We start from the raw sequence: 17,906 nt of genomic DNA, 5'->3' as shown, positions 1-17,906 counted from the left end.
GGCATCCCATCGACGCAAGAGAATTTACGACAGGAAGAGCAGAGGTGCACTCCTGCGGGCCGGAGACCGGGTCCTGATACGCGACCACCGAATCCGGGGCCGTAATAAGATACAAGACAAGTGGGAGCCTACGTCATATGTGGTGGTTAAGCAGAGCCACGAAGGGACGCCCGTGTTCACGGTCAGGCCCGAAGCAGGGGGTCCAGAAAGGACAGTGCATCGAGACCAGCTCAAGACCTGTCCCTTCCCGGCTTCTGACCCGGAAGTGCGGGGGAGGGCCCCTCGACAGATCCCGGTGGCACCGCGGAGCTCGTCCGAATCAGACATCGGAGGTGCTTTCGGGCACCGGCGGGGACCGCATCCTAGGGCGTGTAACCACCCCGGTCCCCTGCGGGACGCCCCTGAGGAGGCCGTAAGCGCCGAGTCAGAGGTGGAGTCGACCCCTTCAGGAGAGGAGGGGGAAGGCGGCGGAGACGGAGTCGAAGAGGAGGCCGCGGGCGGTCCACCGATGGCCCCGGAGGGTGAGGCCGTGGTCCGTGACCCGCCGACGGACACTGAGGAATCCGACACGGAGTCGGAGGCGGGGGAGGTGGAACCCCCCAGAGTGGAGGCCGCTCGGCCCCAGAGGAGCACCAGAGGTCGGCTACCCGCTCGGTATCGCCAGGACTACGTGCTCAAGAGCGTGTTCGCGGAACAGTGTGTCCAACTCCTGAGGGAGTGTGTAAAACTGTTGGCATAATGTGTAATTGTCAACCGATGTGTAAAACTGTTGGCATAATGTGTAATTGTCAACCGATGTGTGAAACTGTTGGTCTCAGGACCGTTTTCATGCATGCGTTTGTTTTGTTGTTTTGTTGTTAACTTGCAGAGGACTTAGCAAGTTCAAAGTGGGGGGAAATGTAGCAGTCTGGAAAATATGGTATATTATTCAGAACTGCTGACTGTGTTTATATCCCTTTTTGTACACAAAGACATTCTAACTAGTGTCATTGATTCACACGAACAATGACACAAACGTCCCCGTTCCAAGAGCATGTGAATACGGATCATAAATGACAGTATTGATTCATATTTTACAGTGCGTCTCCCCGTGTGACTGGCAGGCGGGACCAGCAGGGGGCAGTAGCAGGCAGAGAGTGGCGGAGAGAGCTGAGAGATGATAAAGAGAGGAGTGCAGCGGAAGTCGCTCTCTTCTCGGCAGTGAACTTGACCACGAGAAGTCACGTCTAACGGGGGAGCTCTAGACAGCCCCGTTGCTGACGTTTATGCCGGAGAGCCCCGTGGAACCGTGACGGGTGATAGGAAGTACTGGCTAGTGGAGACGATATCCTAGCAGTACCAGTGTTATGATATTACGAACATTAAGTGCAGAGTCGGGCACTAAGAGTCGAGTTATACCTAGTTACAGTGAGCGGTATAAGTAGCGTGCGGCTAAGGTTCACAGTAGCATTGCTCGTGTTATACCTAGTTACAGTGACGGTATAGTCTGCGTGCCAGAGACGTACGGGACATCCAAGCAGTCTGCCCGGGCGTCAACAGCTGTCTGCACCGGAGAGCAGCAGCACACCCTGCCCCAGGCTGCCTGCAAGACACGGGGAGTTCTTTACCACCGGCAGAGTTCGCCCAGCACCAGCTCAGCCAGCACGGCCTCTCTGCTATAGCTCCGCCTGCTAGCCCCTGCGGCGCGAGTGTTCGACGCCATCTTGCCTCCCGGACAACAGTGGAGTGACGAGGCGGCCATTTCGGATGAGTACAAACGAGCATTGATGCTCCCGACTCCATATACAGTATACAGTGTGGTGCTGCCCGCGGGCGAAGTTAACGTTGTTAACCACAGTTCAATAGGGGTACCCCAGACAATATATACCGGTATTAGCATAGGACTTTTGCAAGGTATTTTGTGGGCTCACTCTTTTATTTTATTCCTTTTCTTTGAGCGTGATAAGGCGTGTATTTCCTAAATAATTCCCGTTCTGTGAATCCCTTTATTCTCTTCCCTATGCTTCCCCCTTCCTTCCCCATATTCTCAACCGGGGACAGTAAGAGTGTAATTCCTTAAAGAAGGTGAATACTGTGGTCCGCCCAGACGTGGGCAGCGTTTAGTCTGGGTACCTGAGAGCACTTGGTGCCTGTGTGTGATACTGTAATTGACTTATGCTAATAATTCATGCCAGTAATTATTGTATGGATACCCATGGTGCAGTAATCACCAGCCGTAGCTTTGTTGTAACCAGGCTGAGTTACAATACAGTCATCCAGAGCGGGAGCACTGTGTGTGTCTTTCATTATTTCTAACCCTAACCCTAACCCTTTGCTACGGGTAATATATGTAATCGTAACCCCTTGCTATTCTACCTTTTCCATTGTAAGGGTTCTGGTCGTCTCACTAAGGGAGGGTACTGCTTGCGGGGGGAACCCAGTTATTTCTCTACCATCCGGTCAGTAGGTGTGGGAGGGAAAAAGGGGCAACTGTGGAGGGTGAGGGTGTGTTGGGGAGTACTGCGGACTACTCCAGAGAGAGGGAGGAAGACCAGAGTACCGGACCAGGTTTGTAAACCCTGGGCCTCATTCACCCCCACTACCAGCCTCCAGTTGACGCTCCGGACCCCAAAGACGGAGGTGCAGCTGGCCAGGGTGCTACTGTGTCTCGCTACCTATTGACCGCACCCCACAGTTCCCACGAAGCAGGGATAATCCACCCTGCTACATATATATATATATATATTAAATTGAATCACTCGTTAGACTGTATATTACTGTATATACACTGTATATTACACACCTGTCCTGTATATTGTTAATGCACTTTCCTGTTACCTTGCACTCTGGATAGATGGCAACTTCTTTGTACTGTACTTGTCCTGTACGATGACAATACATTTTAATCTAATCTAATCTAATCACTTCAATACAATGGAGCTAATGGCATTGAATGAAGCAAGTGCCAAAAAATAAATGTGAAAACATGACACGGATAATCAAGGTATCAAGGGACGGCAGTGGATCATGAGGTAGAGCAGAGGGTTCCCGGTTTGATTCTGGCTCCTCCCGGCAGTCTGTAGTGTCCTGTCAAGTGTCCTTGAGCAAAACACTAAACCCCTAACTGCTCCCAATGAGCTGTCAGTTATGTGAGTGAATTTGTGAATGTGGCATATACCATATACTATATATTTATTTAAAACGCTATATAAATGCAGTCCATTCACCAGTACTGGACTCCACAGACCTTGTTGTGTAGAGTTATATTGAAAAGACATCTTCTACCCAAGTACACCTGCTGAATGAAACATTGAATGTTTACATGTAACCGCACCATGATCTCTGCATTGCTGTTGAATCTTTGAAGGGCTTTCTTGGTGCTTTGAGCGCCACAAACACAATGCCATTCAGCTCCATTGTATTGGAGTGACGCTGTATATCTTGAGCTGTATATCTGTATTGCTGTTGGGAGGCTTTCCTCTTGTTCAGCCCAACTCAACTGTTCACACAAGTAATGACCTGAAGGCCAGTTGATTGACAGACAGATTGTATGAAATAAAGCAATATATATTTGTATAAAATAACTTATATAAAGTCTGTGTAAAGAATTCTCCTCTGTGTAAAGAATTGAAGTAATGTTCAAGTTCAAGTTCTTTATTTGTCAAATACACAACAATACAGGGGCATTGCAGGTAATTGCATTTTTGTGTTTCGAGCTCAGACTCAACAGTGCACAACTAAGAAACAACAATGAATAATTATTGAATAATAACAATAAGTAGTAGTAGTAGTAAGATCAAATAAAATAAAATATAAAATGAGGTAAGATCAAATAAAACAGTCAATTATTCACAGTTACCGTACATTCAAACATTTACAATCCTACAGTATCACCACCTGCGAGCAACAATAAACTCCGCCGCAGCTCCCCAACTTCCTCTGCACCGAAGTGGATGATCCCGTCTCATCAGATATCAAACCCCACCCATCGCCTTGACTATGACCCCTCCCCTCTGCGTCCTCCTGGCCCGCTTCACACTTCATAGAACCCCAGCCCCGGGGGCCCGAGCCTCCCATTGTCATCCATCATACTGAGGGGGAGATGGGGGGGTGCATGTTTCCTCGGGGGCCAGAGCCATAGCTGGGGCTGTCAGCCAATGGTGATTGATGGGCGGGGTTATGGCAGGGCACCTGGGCCAAAGCACACAGATCGGCCAGGGAACAAGTTGGCTCCTCACCACCAGCTGGCTACTGCACACGCCCTGCATTTATTCTCCCCAACTGCGGGCTGCCACACTCAGGTGTATAATGTTATATGTCGCAGGGTAATCCAGGTTCCCAGAGGAATCTCCAGGGGGTGAATCTTTTTTGTCACAATGCTGATTCCTTGATCAGTGACTGCGAGGAAGGACACAGGTCACCTGGTCGGTGTGAGAGCCTTGGGCACTGGCAGAAAGCACACATACAGACACTCGTGCTTCAGTTACGGCAGCAAAGTAACGGGCTACCTCACACGCAGACCACTTCCACTGTGGGCCAGTGAAGCCCATTTAGACGTGGAGGGTGATTTTGGGCTACTATACAAATACATCTGACTTGACTTGACACTACATTGTAGTTGAAATGTGGGTTAGCATGTTCCTTCCTCTAGGTCAGGGGTCGGCAACCTTTACTATCAAAAGAGCCATTTTGCCCCCTCCTGCACGAAATAAAATTAATCGAACCTATTTACCCTTACAATTAAGATAACACAGTGTATAACGTTTTATATATACTTATACTATATATAGAGAGGGATTGGAATTGATTCAAAAGCTTATTTCTAGTATGTACCTAATGTTATTTTGTCTCAAGTGGGCAGAAATTACAGCTGGCACCAAATCCATTCCGAATAAGAGACAACGGGCCCAGTACTTTGTTGGTGGTGTGAAAATATGCCTACAAACATTAAATATCTTTGGAACCATTTGTGTTAAATTGTATCTGAATCGTTTTTGAAAGTGTATCTCTCCATTGCATAAAGGCAGTGCGCATTGAATAAGGCATATATTATTGAAATTAGTTTTCTCTAACGAACGCTATTTCTATATTTAATATTGTTTCATACATCTACTCCAGTGTGCTGTCAGACAGATTTGTCCGTCAGACGTGCTGCGTGCGTGTAACGGAGAGAGCTAGGTTGCAAGGTTGCCCTAACAACAGACAGACAGCTGGATTGCCCTGACGAGCGAGAGCTATGTTACCGTCACTTACTACTGCATAAATGTGTGGTTCCTCAGCTGCACAGCCGCAGAGAGGAGGGCGCTCCAGAGGGTCGTCAACTCGGCCCAGAAGATTATCGGCTGCCCCCTCCCCTCACTGGAGGGACTATACAACTCCCGCTGCCTCAAAAAAGCAGTAAAAATACTGAAGGACCCACACCACCCAAGCAACAAGCACCTCGTGCGGCTGCGCTCGGGCAGGCGTTTAAGCGTCATGCCCACCCGGACTAACAGACTGAAGTTTAGTTTTTATCCCAGGGCCATATGTGCACTAAACTCAGCTAAATTTTAAAACAACAGTTTCCCTTGCACCCCCCCCCCCCCCCCCCGCCACCCCCCCCACGCACACACAACATTAGGGATAGTGCAATTATCTTTTACACCCCCCTGTTTATATTAATGATATTTATGCCCCACCCCTGTTTTTATATTTAATACTGTGTTTAGGACTGTTTTAATTTTTTTACTAGCACCTAGGGTTGCATTTTTTTTATTTCGTTGTAACAACTGTAACAATGACAATAAAGATCTATTCTATTCTATTCTATTCTACTTGCGGGGGGGATTCCCCAGGCTGGCAGAGCTAGCACCCCAGTACCTCTGTATACCCGCCACGTCGGTACCATCCGAGAGTGTTTTTGGACTGATTGTGACCAGGCTGCATGCGCTCCCGTCTGACACCCCGGGACCATGTGAGTCAGTCTGAGACAGACTATGTACGTATGTTCTATGTAGGCTATCTTGTTGCAAAATAATAATAATAATAATAATAATAATAATAATAATAATAATAATAATAATAATAATAATAATAATAATAATAATAATAATAATAATAATAATAATAATAATAATAATAATAATAATAATAATAATAATAATAATAATAATAATAATAATAATAATAATAATAATAGCCTTATTGAAAATACTCTTGTTGCTTCGTTAGTACAGTTGGTTGTTTTCAGCGTTTTATGCACGTATCTGTTATTTATTTAGGCCCATTGAAAATTTTCGCCGACATAAGTATATTTAAAATTTGTGTTAATTTATTTATCTAAAACCATATTTACAAAATGTTTGAGTTTGTTAAATACATGCTTTTGATTTTTTTGAGTGGCGAGTGACGTTTTCTTGTTGTTCACGAATTTCTCGCCACATATCAAGCATACAGGTAAGCCCACATTGTTAGTAGTGAAAGTAAATTAATCTGTCCACCCTGAATTGAACCCTCCATTTTTTATTTTTGGGATTTATCCATGGTTAGCTTATTGGGGGGTGGGAAACTCAAGATTAGCCACCTCTCTCTCTCTCTTGAAGCAGCATCAACCAGCAGCACATTCAGCCTGTCCTCCTCCTCCTCCTCCTCCTCCTCCTCCTCCTCCTCCTGGGCTCTGATGCTGCTCCACTGCAGCAAACAGGTGTGCATTTCACACACTATTTGTTTCCCCCTTAGTCAATACGGCGTGCTGTGGCAGTCATCATTAATAATACCAATATCTCTCTCTCTCTGTCTCTGTCTGTCGCTCGCTCTCTGTCTCTCTCTATCTCTCTCTATCTATCTATCTCTCTTTCTCTCCTCTCTCTCTCTATATACCGCTCTGTCTCTATCTATCTCTCTCTCTGTCGCTCTCTATCCTCTCTCTCTCTCTCTGTCTTTCTCTCCCTTCTCCCTTCACATCACCTCCAGTATGGACCCCCCCCCCCCCACACACACACACACACACACACTCCATCCCCCCCAGACGGTTGGAGGTGTGAGGGCCATGGATCACTATGGAATCATGGTGCAGCACATACAGCTAAATCACTTCTCAGTTCATCGTCTACACACCCCCCTTCAAAAGAAAATATATATTTCAGAAGGAGATGATGACGTCGATGACTGGAGAAGTACTATTAAGTACTAAAGCATTTGGGGAATTGTGGAGGGGGCATATTATGGATCTGAAACAATTTGTAGTGGTTGTGTGCTGTGACGTCATTGTTGTTGTGCAGTGCTTTATTGTGCTGTACTGCATGGTATTAAACTGTTATCTAACGCCATATTACATAACGTAATGTAACTGATTTTACATTGGTCCATGTACTACTTTGAATGACACATTATTTAAGAAATGTGATGGCAGACATAAAACCTGCTAGGATCAGCTTGTACTGTGACATAGCAGGGTGTACAGCTGCTATGTGGCAGCAATCTTTCTTCACATCTAAAGCGCTGTCCCGGCAAGGTCACCAGAGGGTGAGGGGCTGGGGATCCTCCCAGAACGCTTTTGATGTAAATGCTATTCTGGCTGACATGCCACTCATTCACACGACGCCCTTCCTCCCTGCCTGCTTCCAACTCTCCAGGGGTCTGTTCCTGTCTAGCCCCGCCACCTCCCCGATTTTGGGCCCCTTAGCTGGGTCACGGAGGGAGCTCTCTCCCTTGCCCTCTTCGAGGCTCTGTCCAGTAGGTGTAATTATGATGGATGGAGCAATTTCCAGAGGCGCCTCTCGTAGGGAGGGTCAAGCCCACCTTGCTTTCTTCCAGCTTTAATGACTTTTTAATAGAGCTCACTCACAAACCTACACCAACGGCGCACCGGTGAAAGGGAACCTATGGAGGATGACAAATCACTGGCTTTTAAAACAGGTAATGGCACAGGGTGACAGGCGGGTTTGGGCTCTCTTAAGTCTATCCCCCCGTCGTGGATATGTGTGTCATTTAGTCTGTCTGGCTTATTGGGCCGCCCGCTGCTGCGGAGAAGACCATATCCGCGCTCTATCATTCTCCCCTGCGCGGCTCCGTCTCGTTGCTAGGATAAAGGAAAGGCCGCGCTGACAGAGGTATTGTGGCGTATTACGGGGCCTCCGAGGCCGGAACTCAGAAGCTATAGGTTTAATGACCGTGGGACCAGACCTGAAACCAGGAGCCTTTTTGTTGAGCCCACTGGAACCCTTCCTTATTCAATGACCACCGCAGTGGCACGGCAAGAAAAAGCCTCGCCCCGACACACTCTGTTATTCCTAGCCTAAAGTCAGCCTATAGAGGGGTGTTTACCTCCAGATGCTAAGTCTGAATAAGTGAGCCCTATAGCTCGGTACCGAGCTATAGCCCTATAGCTCGGTAGAGTTCATTATCTCATTATGACACTATGAGCAACAACACTTACAGACACTTCCCCACGTCTGCTAATTGGAATAAGAACACCTCGTGAGGGTCTAGGCATCTTTAACGATCTCCCCCTTGCACGTGCACGTGTGTATAATACGCTCTCCTGAGCCACAACAAGTCTTTAGTCAAAATTGACTCTTTCAAAAACCTATTCATTCTTGGCATCACGACTCGCCGCCATCCACTACTCTCCGGACACTACTCTCCGGACACTACTCTCCGGACACGTGAGCCGGCTGAGAGAGAGAGCGCACGGGAGACGAAAGCGTCTGGTCAGCTAATTATCTTGCCTCCACGTCATCACATTGCTGAGCTGTGTACTTGTGGCCTATAAAGAGGTTTAGGTGCAAACAAACACCCCATTTAGTAGCATCTCGTCTTCCATTTAGGCCCTCCTTATGGCGCTCAAGCCCCTGGCTCAGCACCGAATTATGAATTAAGTTGTCAGGTGACTCTCTCTTTATGAGCTGAGGGGGTCATTTAAATTTAATTTGAAAAGGGATTCTGTTGAGAATGTCTGCTCAGCAACCTTGTGTGTAATTTGTCCGTCGGAGTGCATCGTGGTAAATACTGTATGTGGACAGACAAATAACATAAATATGGATTCCAGTGCATACCAATAAGTGTATGATCGGATCCCAGCTAAGACACTGACATCAACACAAACAATATTTAAAATCCATATCAAAGGGAGAGTCATTGGATTTTTATGCTTTCCTGGTGTCAGGTTCTTGTTGGTGGTCAGATGTCTTGCGTAAGGTGTTTCTTCAGCTTTGGGCAAGCAAAGTTATACGGAGGGTGGGAGTTATGAAACTTATAATGAGGGTAGATATTGTGTACAGTACAACTGACTAGTGCACTTGCAAGCATCTAACACAGTAAACAGACTAGCAATTTAGAGTCACTATTGCATCGCTTCCCCTTCCCACTTCCCCCATAGACCTCTGTATCAAAAGAAAATACTTTATTACTGTTGGAATGTTCGCAAGGCAATATTCGGCAGAGTACTTCATCTGGGAATTGTGTGTTATGGTTCTTACTTGATCTTTGATAAATATGACAAGAGAGAAAAGAATCATCTCTCACGACCACCTCTGGACAAAACGTTGACTTTCTTTCCCAGATTCTCCTCCAGATGTTGAAGCCACCTATGCCAGCTGTTGTCCCCAGATCCCTCCGCTCAGGATCTGCCCCGGGTTCATTGATCGCCTTCATAAAGGTCTTTGGATGGGTATATTCTCAGCAGACTATACTTCTTAGGCCTCTGCCAAAAGGATTTCCAAAACATTCAATAAACAAGCGTGCGTGCGTGCTATGGCTCTTAGATCACAGTTGAAAAGAGACCAGAGGCCTTCACATTGCTGAATGCTGGTGAAACAGCAACTAGGGATGAGCCCGAATCGGAATCGGGAAAGCATGGATAATGAGATGGACGCAGATATTTTTATTACACAGATATAAATATTATTATTCTGGGAAAAGATAGATTTTTTATGTTATGAGCTTTATTGATGCAGCTCGCTCCACCTAGGTGCACCATCTGTACCTGTAGGACTTTGTCATTCTTAGTTTAGTTTTATAAGAGAGAAAGAAAAAGACTGGCGTTTTCTCTCGTATCTCAGCTGCTCCATGACGAGCAAGGTCTACAAGACATACATCTGAAACAAAATAAAATACAATATATTATACAATACTCTAGCCCAGGGGTCGGCAAACCTAGGCCCACGTGCCAGGGTTCACTTTTTTTTATTATTTTCTTTAGCAGGCGCCCATACCTGACCTGTAGGCGTCGCTGTCCACAACGCCAGATTACCACACTCAACTTCCCTCCTGCTAACTCAGCCAAACGAGTTAGTATGACGATCGGACCGTGCTGTGTGTACTTTATGTTTAGAAAATGTTGTTTGCCGTACATCAGTGTTAAACGCCATTTTGAGACAAAGCATCAGAAAAGTTTCAAAGGAGGCTTTTCTCTGTAGCTCAGATGTTTTGTTTGAAGGCTTACCAAACAAAGAGACAATCAAGTCAAGGATAAAAGATATCCCCATGTCAGCTCGAAGTGTTGAGTGACGCATCAAAGAAAGTGACGTGCTCAGCCCCTCCCGGAGTCGATTGACAACCGACCACTCCGAAGCATGTGTCCAACTTAAAGTGACCAACTCTACAGCCCCCAGATAACGGAGCTTAGCAAAGCAAAACAGGGCCAGGGATCTCACTGACAGCGACAGGTAGGCAGCTGTTTATTTTCCTATACATGGGTTTGCATGTTAACTTGAAATTTAATGTGCAGGGCTCTACTCATATATAAAGCATACGTAACGCGCATATAATGTGGCATGTTCATGCATGCGCACTGTCGCACATGTATGCATTTACCTTATTTTATTGGAGATCTGTCCATAAAGACTCTCTCTCTCTCTAGCTGGCCTTGCTCCAGTGGAGGGATTGGAGGAGGAGGGTGTGCTTTGTGTGTGTGCTTTGTGTGTGTGTGTGTGTGTGTGTGTGTGCCATCATGTTAACGTTAGCCTCAGTTAAACCTTGCAACACCTCGTTAGATGAAGCTGTGTTCTGGGCTGTGTTCTGAGCTGTGTTCGGAGCTGTGTTCTGAGCCGTGTCCTGTATTCTGAGCTGTGTCCTGTGTTCTGAGCTGTGTTCTGAGCTTATATAGTGCTTTTCTACTTACTAACTGTTTTTGTGGGAGCTTTGATGCAGCCATCTTCTTCTCATTGTACAGCCAGGAGGTAAACAGCTCTGGTCATGTGACACTACACATATTTAATTGAGACCCTTTATTATTTCAATTTAGCTGGAAATACATTGATACATCATTCAGTAACATTTTCAGAGCCATATAACAAAAACATTATTACGGTCACCATTGTGACCAGTGGGATTAATCAACAAAACGCCACAGCTGTTTGTCTGCATCGCACCCCCCCCCCCCCCCCCCCCCCAACTCAGATTTAGGTACTTGATACAACCATCATTTGGAGTCCTATTTCAGAACCAATCTGAGATGCACAGCGCACTCCCAGCCACCCCTATATTATGTTACTACACTAAGAGCAGCCTTTACTTTACTTTATCATGTATCTGTTCAAAGGTTGTCATGGGTGGTAGTGGTATGACAAATACAAATGCAGTTACTGGTAATGGAGACACTGAATGAAAAAAAAAATCGAGAAAAAAACAAATGACTCAAATTATCTTTTGACGGCAGACATGATGGCCATGTCAGTTTAACAGACATGGAAAACTACGTTATTGGAACCGGGCCGGTATCTACTCGTCCTTCCTCATGTATGGAAAACATACCATGAATTTCATATTTAGGCTATTTATCATTCTTATGTACGAATAATTCATTTATTTTAGAAAGATAAATGAGCAAATTTTTTATTGTAGGAGATACGTGTGCATCTTTCGAAAGTTTTTGTTTTTCACATCACTCAAATATTAGATCAGATTAATTTAAACTTTATTGTCAGACAACAACTAAATCTTTTGGGCAGCCTACATCTTAGTCTACAGGCTGCTGTAAAAAGAACAGGAGTTTAGCAGGAGTTTCTCAAGTTTCAAGTTTCTTTAATAGTTGTCATACAGAAGTACAGAATACTTTTATACAAAATGCTTCTTACTGTTACGCTCCAGAGACTGTGCTAGACAAGATAAGTACGAAATAACATAGTATAGCATGTAAATTAGAAGTAAAAAATTAGGTCACAGTGTTCAGTATAGACATATGTACAATGTTCGATGCAGAATAGACGTAACTGAGTTACCATATAATATACAATATACTATGCAGTGTACTAATATACAATACTATATAGTGCAAAGCAGAAATGGGATGAGGTACAATTTAGGTACAAGAGGGAGAGGGAGAGGGAAGGTGGGGTGTGTTCTACACTCTTAACAAAAAGCTAAATAGTACTAAAAGTGGTTCTTTGACTCGTAGTCATCTACAGGCTGTGTAAAAAGACATCTGGTATAGATACAGTTATAGTATCGTATAGCTCCGCTCTGCGTCTACTGGAATACATCCCTGTATCAGTACTAGCACTGAATAAATCTCCACATGCACCTTTACACACCTATTCGCCTGGCCACACCCCCATCCGCTCCTCTACATAAGCAGGGGTGTGGCCACACTAACAGCTCCTTCCTTGTTTTCACCACGGCAAGTGTCTGTATACACCACTTTGAGTTAGTGAAATAATTGAAGAGGAGCTGGGTAGACATTATTTCTTGTGTTTTCTCTCTCTCACAAATTTAAGAGAAAAGGCTAAGCTATAATGTCTTCATCGGAGGGTTAGATCGCTCGCAACGTCACCCTTCACCAGCGGTTCTCCATTGCCGCCTCCGCCGTGCGTCGTGGGGCTGCGCTGACTCCGCGGTCGTGGCAGTCAGACGCACCCGAGCGGCGTCCGGTGGAGAGTTTGCCTCTCCGAGGAGCTGTTGAGCCAAGGCCGTCTCCTGTGAGATGGCCTAGTTCCAGCTCTGGTTCCCCCGCCAGTGGACGGTCGGCCGATAGGTCGACGGCTCCTCTGGTGGCGGAGGATCTGAGACGCAAGCTTTTCGCCTCTGCTCGCTCCCGTCGTAAGATGGTGAGCTGCAGGGGCGAACGGCCTGGCTTTGGGGAGCTGCTGGAGCCAGACGAGGGTGCTCCTGCTCGGTCTCCTTGTCCGATGGATACGGAGGATTTTATGGAGGGAGCGGGAGCGCTCTTGTTTGACGCCCCGGTGGAGACGTATCACTCTCCCCCTCAGGGTGTGGCAGGGGGTGGTATGTCTCCTTGGGGTCCCTCGTCCTCCGGTGTTGGGTTAGAACCTCCGACTCGGAGACGGGATGCCCTGCTATCAACCACATCGGATGGTGGCGCCACACAGAGTGGCAGCCTCCCGTACGTGAGGGACGCGGGCTGCGTGGAGGGAGGTGCGCATGGGGAATTGCGTGCCTTGTTCCCGGAGCTCATGGCGGCAGCTGCAGCCACTAATGGCGTGCCGTTGCCGCAGCCACTGCCTGCACCTGTCCCTGATGACTTGATGGGTCATCTCTGGCAACGTCGTCCTGTGAGGGAGACGGGCGTTGTCTGCCCATTCTTCCCCTCAATGGAGGCCTATGTGCGTCAGGGACAGGTAATCTCTCGCATCACCGGCCTTACCCCCGCCTACGTGCCAGTCACGCGGGTGGCGGGTGTGAACGAGGGATTGAAAGAAGGGGTGCCTCGGCTTGATAGCCCGATGGCATCTATTCTTTGTCCTGAGGTGGTGTGGGAGCCGTTGCGGAAGCCGGTTCCCCATGGGAAATCGGCTAGGCAGTTGGCCAACTGGAGTGACCAGTCATTCATCGCCGCGACACAGAGCCTGGCTGCGACATCCAACATCGCGCAGCTGGCGCGCTTCATGTCGGGGATAATGGCAGGTGGGTCGGTGTTGGACGATCACCATCTGTACCTACACGTCCAGGCGGCTGGAGCCATCCTGCACCTGGTACAGCTGCAGGCAATCGCCGCCGGGAAAGGACGCGCCCTGGCCACTCTGACCCAGCGCCACCTTTGGCTGGAGCAGGCAAGGGTGCCGGAGCAGAAGAGGCTTCCCCTGCTCACGGCCCCCCTCTCCGATGCTGGGCTGTTTGGGTCTGCCATGCAGCAAATGACGGCTGCATGCAGGGACATGGAGGAGGAGCGTGCTGTGCTCCAGCCCCATTTCCCCCCACCCGACGCTGCCGGTGATGTCCGACGGAGGCCACGTCGTCGGAGGTCCGTGACCGTCGCCACTGCCACCACCGCCGCCGCTGCTGGGCCCTCGGCCAAGAAGGCCAGGAGCGGAGAGGGTGCCTCGTCCGCTGGAGCCAGCCGACCCACGCCCGGAGGTGACGGTAGGGATCGACGTGACCAGGCGCCCCACAACCGTCCCTCCGGGCCCGCCCCACGTGAGGGCAAGCACCGCGCTGCTCGCGGCAGACGCCGCTAGTGACTTTTTTCCCCTGTTTACCCCTGTTCCATTCCCCGCCCCAACCATATAATTTTGTTGCACATTAAATAAAGGGTCCCTCCTGGTGAGGGACTATTTTTTGTTACAAACTGTATGTTTATTCACTGTATATGTTGGGGATACGATGTGTGAACTCTCACCTAGCTATGAGGTTGTTGGATATCGTTCTGGTCGCTGCATATATGTGTGCTTAGCAAGGCTTGTGGCTAGCACTCGGTCGAAAGACTTTTCTTTCCTCATCCTGAAGAAATATGTTTCTTCTTATAGTGGTAATTTTTACCGTTGTCTGAGGGGGTTGTGTGTGTTCTGTTACATTGGAAACAATGGCATTGAGTCTACAACTTTGGTGCTCGTGTGTGTAGCTTGTACCAAGGTTTTAGACCCTCTCTCAACCTTCTGTGTTTTTTTCTTAAAACATGAAACACAGGTGTTGTGTTCACACATAAGCCTACGGCCTTGTTTATAAACCCTGTTCACAGACGAGTTGTCGTCTGTGGCTGGCGTGTGTTGGTTAGCTTATCCTGGTAGGATATACGCTTCTTCATAGCATGCTGGCTACATAGGTATCACCGCTGATAGCTTGTTTTCGTATCCGGGGTGTGGGGCCATGAGGGGGTGAACTGATAAACCCCTCCTTCCCTCTTTTCTGATTGGTCAGGGGGTTGGGCCTTCTGCCCTTCAGGTTCCCTGCCGCACTGATTGGTCAGCGCGGCATGGGATGGGGGGGGGGGGGGTAGGGAATTCACTGACTCCTCGCCTTTCTGGCCGGTTGAGTCATGGGGTTCCCCCCGCCATAGAATACGTCACTGGGCGCGTTTCTATTGGTTGGAGGTTTCGTGAGTTCTTTTCAGGCTCCCTTTGTGGACCTCTGTTTTTGTCAAGTTGGGTGCTGCGGTGCATGCAAACTCAAGAGTTCTGCTGCGCTCTGTTATATATGTCTTGAGCTTTTGGTCACGTGGCTCAATGTTACATAAACTTTTCAATTTGTTGCTCACGTGGGAAGTCTCTCCGGGGGTTCCCCATCCCCTCTCTTACGGAGCGGGTTGACGGGGTGTTGTTTTTTTCCCTCGGCCGCGTCATATGGGACCCATGTCCGAAAAGCGGCTTCTTGCCGTTCTCCCAGGCGGCTTGGAGGAACGATATCTGGGTTCTTGTTAGAATTACCATTGATATGTTTTGGGTCTCGACGTGTACATAGTGCTGGCCCTGGGTGCTTCTGATAGGAACCATGCATGGGCTTGCGCGCCTTGGTTGCTCATCATTGAAACAGCATTTTTTATGGGGCAACTGGGATGGAGTTTGTCTCTTCCGAGCGCCAGTGTACTAGGCTTGTCTCAATGAATTCTCATTCATCTCTGGGGGATGATAACGGAATAGATCAAAGCATTGGTAGAGGGGTCTCACGCCCTTGGGTGAGCCACCGGGCGCGGTGCTTTGTGTTCTGACCGTCTGGGTGGCGCCCTCTGTGATGTTTTGGATCGACACGCGTACCTACCCCCCTCCTGGGACAGGGGATGGCGGTGTGATTAGGGCATGGGACTGGTTCTGGTCGCACCGGACCAGGTCAGTTGTCCACCGGGGCGCAGATCTGCTGTTCTGGTACCCTGAGGGACTTGTGCTTTTTTGGGGGGGAAATGCCGGTTCGGCCCGGGCGTTGCAGGGTTTGACGTTATGGAGGTGTTCGTGGTTATGTTACTGCGTGTTATCCCTCACTGTTTCTTGGTCCATATTGTGTTGTACCTTGCGCTGTGCTAAAGGAGCCTGGTCCTTCTCCATTCTTTTTCGCCCCTCTCTTCTCCTGCTTGGCGGGGCTGGGAGGGGGCTGTCGAGGTGGTTCTTGTAGTACCCCTCTGGCATCCCTGTGTACGTCCCGGTCCGCCGGGCCCAGGTCCGAATTTGTTTTCGTCTACCTGTTGGCCTGGGTTAACCCCTTCTTGAAAACTGAAACACTTGTACTGCTGTATAGCCAGTGTATACCCGCAGTTGTGTTTTGGAGTTTTTTTCTTGGGGGGTTATAGGAACAACCGCCTCATGTTAGAACCAAGGTGGTGGTTGGTTTCCTGGTGTGTTGTAGCGGATTCAACTATCGGGGTAGGCCGGGCTTGGCCCCGTCTGCCTGTGAGTGTGCCCCCGCACCTTTCATGACGTCTGCCAATCATGTCAGCCTTCTCTGCCTCGGCCCCTCTAGAGGGTCGGGTTTTTTTGTGTGGAGGCTGCGACATGGTGCACAGCATACCAGCGTACGGCCCTTCCGCCGGGGTGCTGTTTTCAGCAGGCCCCTTTGGCGCCTGTCTAGTCCCCAGTGCTCCAGGCTCAGGTCGAGTGGCCTGTTGCCTGGATTGAGAGATCAACCTCTTTGAGGGTTGTCTCCCCGGTGCGCTGCCTGGGTGTAGCCTCTTGAGTGCTTCGGGGCGGCGTGTTGTTGGGGGGAAGGGCCTGCTCTTGGATGGGCCCTGTCCGAATACGCTGGCGATGTGGGGGGTGGTGTCACTAGTGACCGCCTGGTGGGGTCTCGATGCTGCGGCGTCGTTGGCCTCTCCAGGCCCCCTTTTCAGGGGTGGTCCAGTCCCTTCCTGGGGCTGGGTCCTCCTTCGCGCTCCGCTGCTACGGCCTTGCCATGGGGTTGGGGTTTTGCCCTTGCCCCCATGATGTTAGGGGTTGTGACAGGGGTTTCATTCTTCCCGTTCGTTCCCTAGTGGCATGTGGATTGCGCGTTTGTGTAGTCGTGGGTTCTTCTGTTGAAGGTAAGTCCCATGGTCTGCTCACCCTGTGCGTTGAGTTGCTAAACTCCTCTTCGCACAGTCGGATCCGATTCCCTCCCGTCCTCCACTAGGGGGGTCCGGGGGGCTCGGGTCCTCCCCGGTTCTGATGGTTGTAGGGGGCCTCAGCGGGTACACAGTTGCGGCTGGTCCATAGAGGGCGCTAGAACGCCGCCCCCCCTGGTTAAAAGAAGAAGAAGAAATTATTATTTTGCGTGTCCTATTCATCCCCCGGCCGCGTGAATACTTTCCCCAAGGCAGTTGTCCTTCCGCGTTCGGTTTACGCGGCCTGATACAACTGCCTTGGGGAAAGTATTCACGCCCCCCGGCCCCTAGCGGCCTAGCCCCCTCCACTCCCTTTTCATGGGCGCTCGATCTCAGCTCCACGGTCAGTGCGCAACTCACAGGGCAAATACATACGTACGTGTAAATAAATACGTACGTACAACATAACACAATCAAATACGATATCCGAGGGCGCTTGGTCTAGTGCCCGAAGTAGTCACTCTATTGGCTGAGAGTGGCACGTGACATCGCCTCGAGGGGCTACTAGGAAATACGCTCTGCTAGTAGTTGTCTGGTTGTCTGCTAGTAGTTAGCTGGTTCGGTAAGAACAACAACAACAAGCTATATGGCTAGCTGGATGCAGTCTGGGCAGTGGACATCAACAGTGGACATATATACACTTTATCAAGCCCTGCTGGAACGAGGCGCGCTTCAACTAAACAAGTGAGTCTCCCTCTCCCTCTCCCTC

This window comes from Notolepis coatsorum (genome assembly GCF_963971535.1).
Source record: "Notolepis coatsorum genome assembly, chromosome: 20".
NCBI classification, from domain to species: Eukaryota; Metazoa; Chordata; class Actinopteri; order Aulopiformes; family Paralepididae; genus Notolepis; species Notolepis coatsorum.
The sequence above is the reverse complement of the archived record's forward strand: the minus strand, read 5'-3'. Positions refer to the sequence as shown.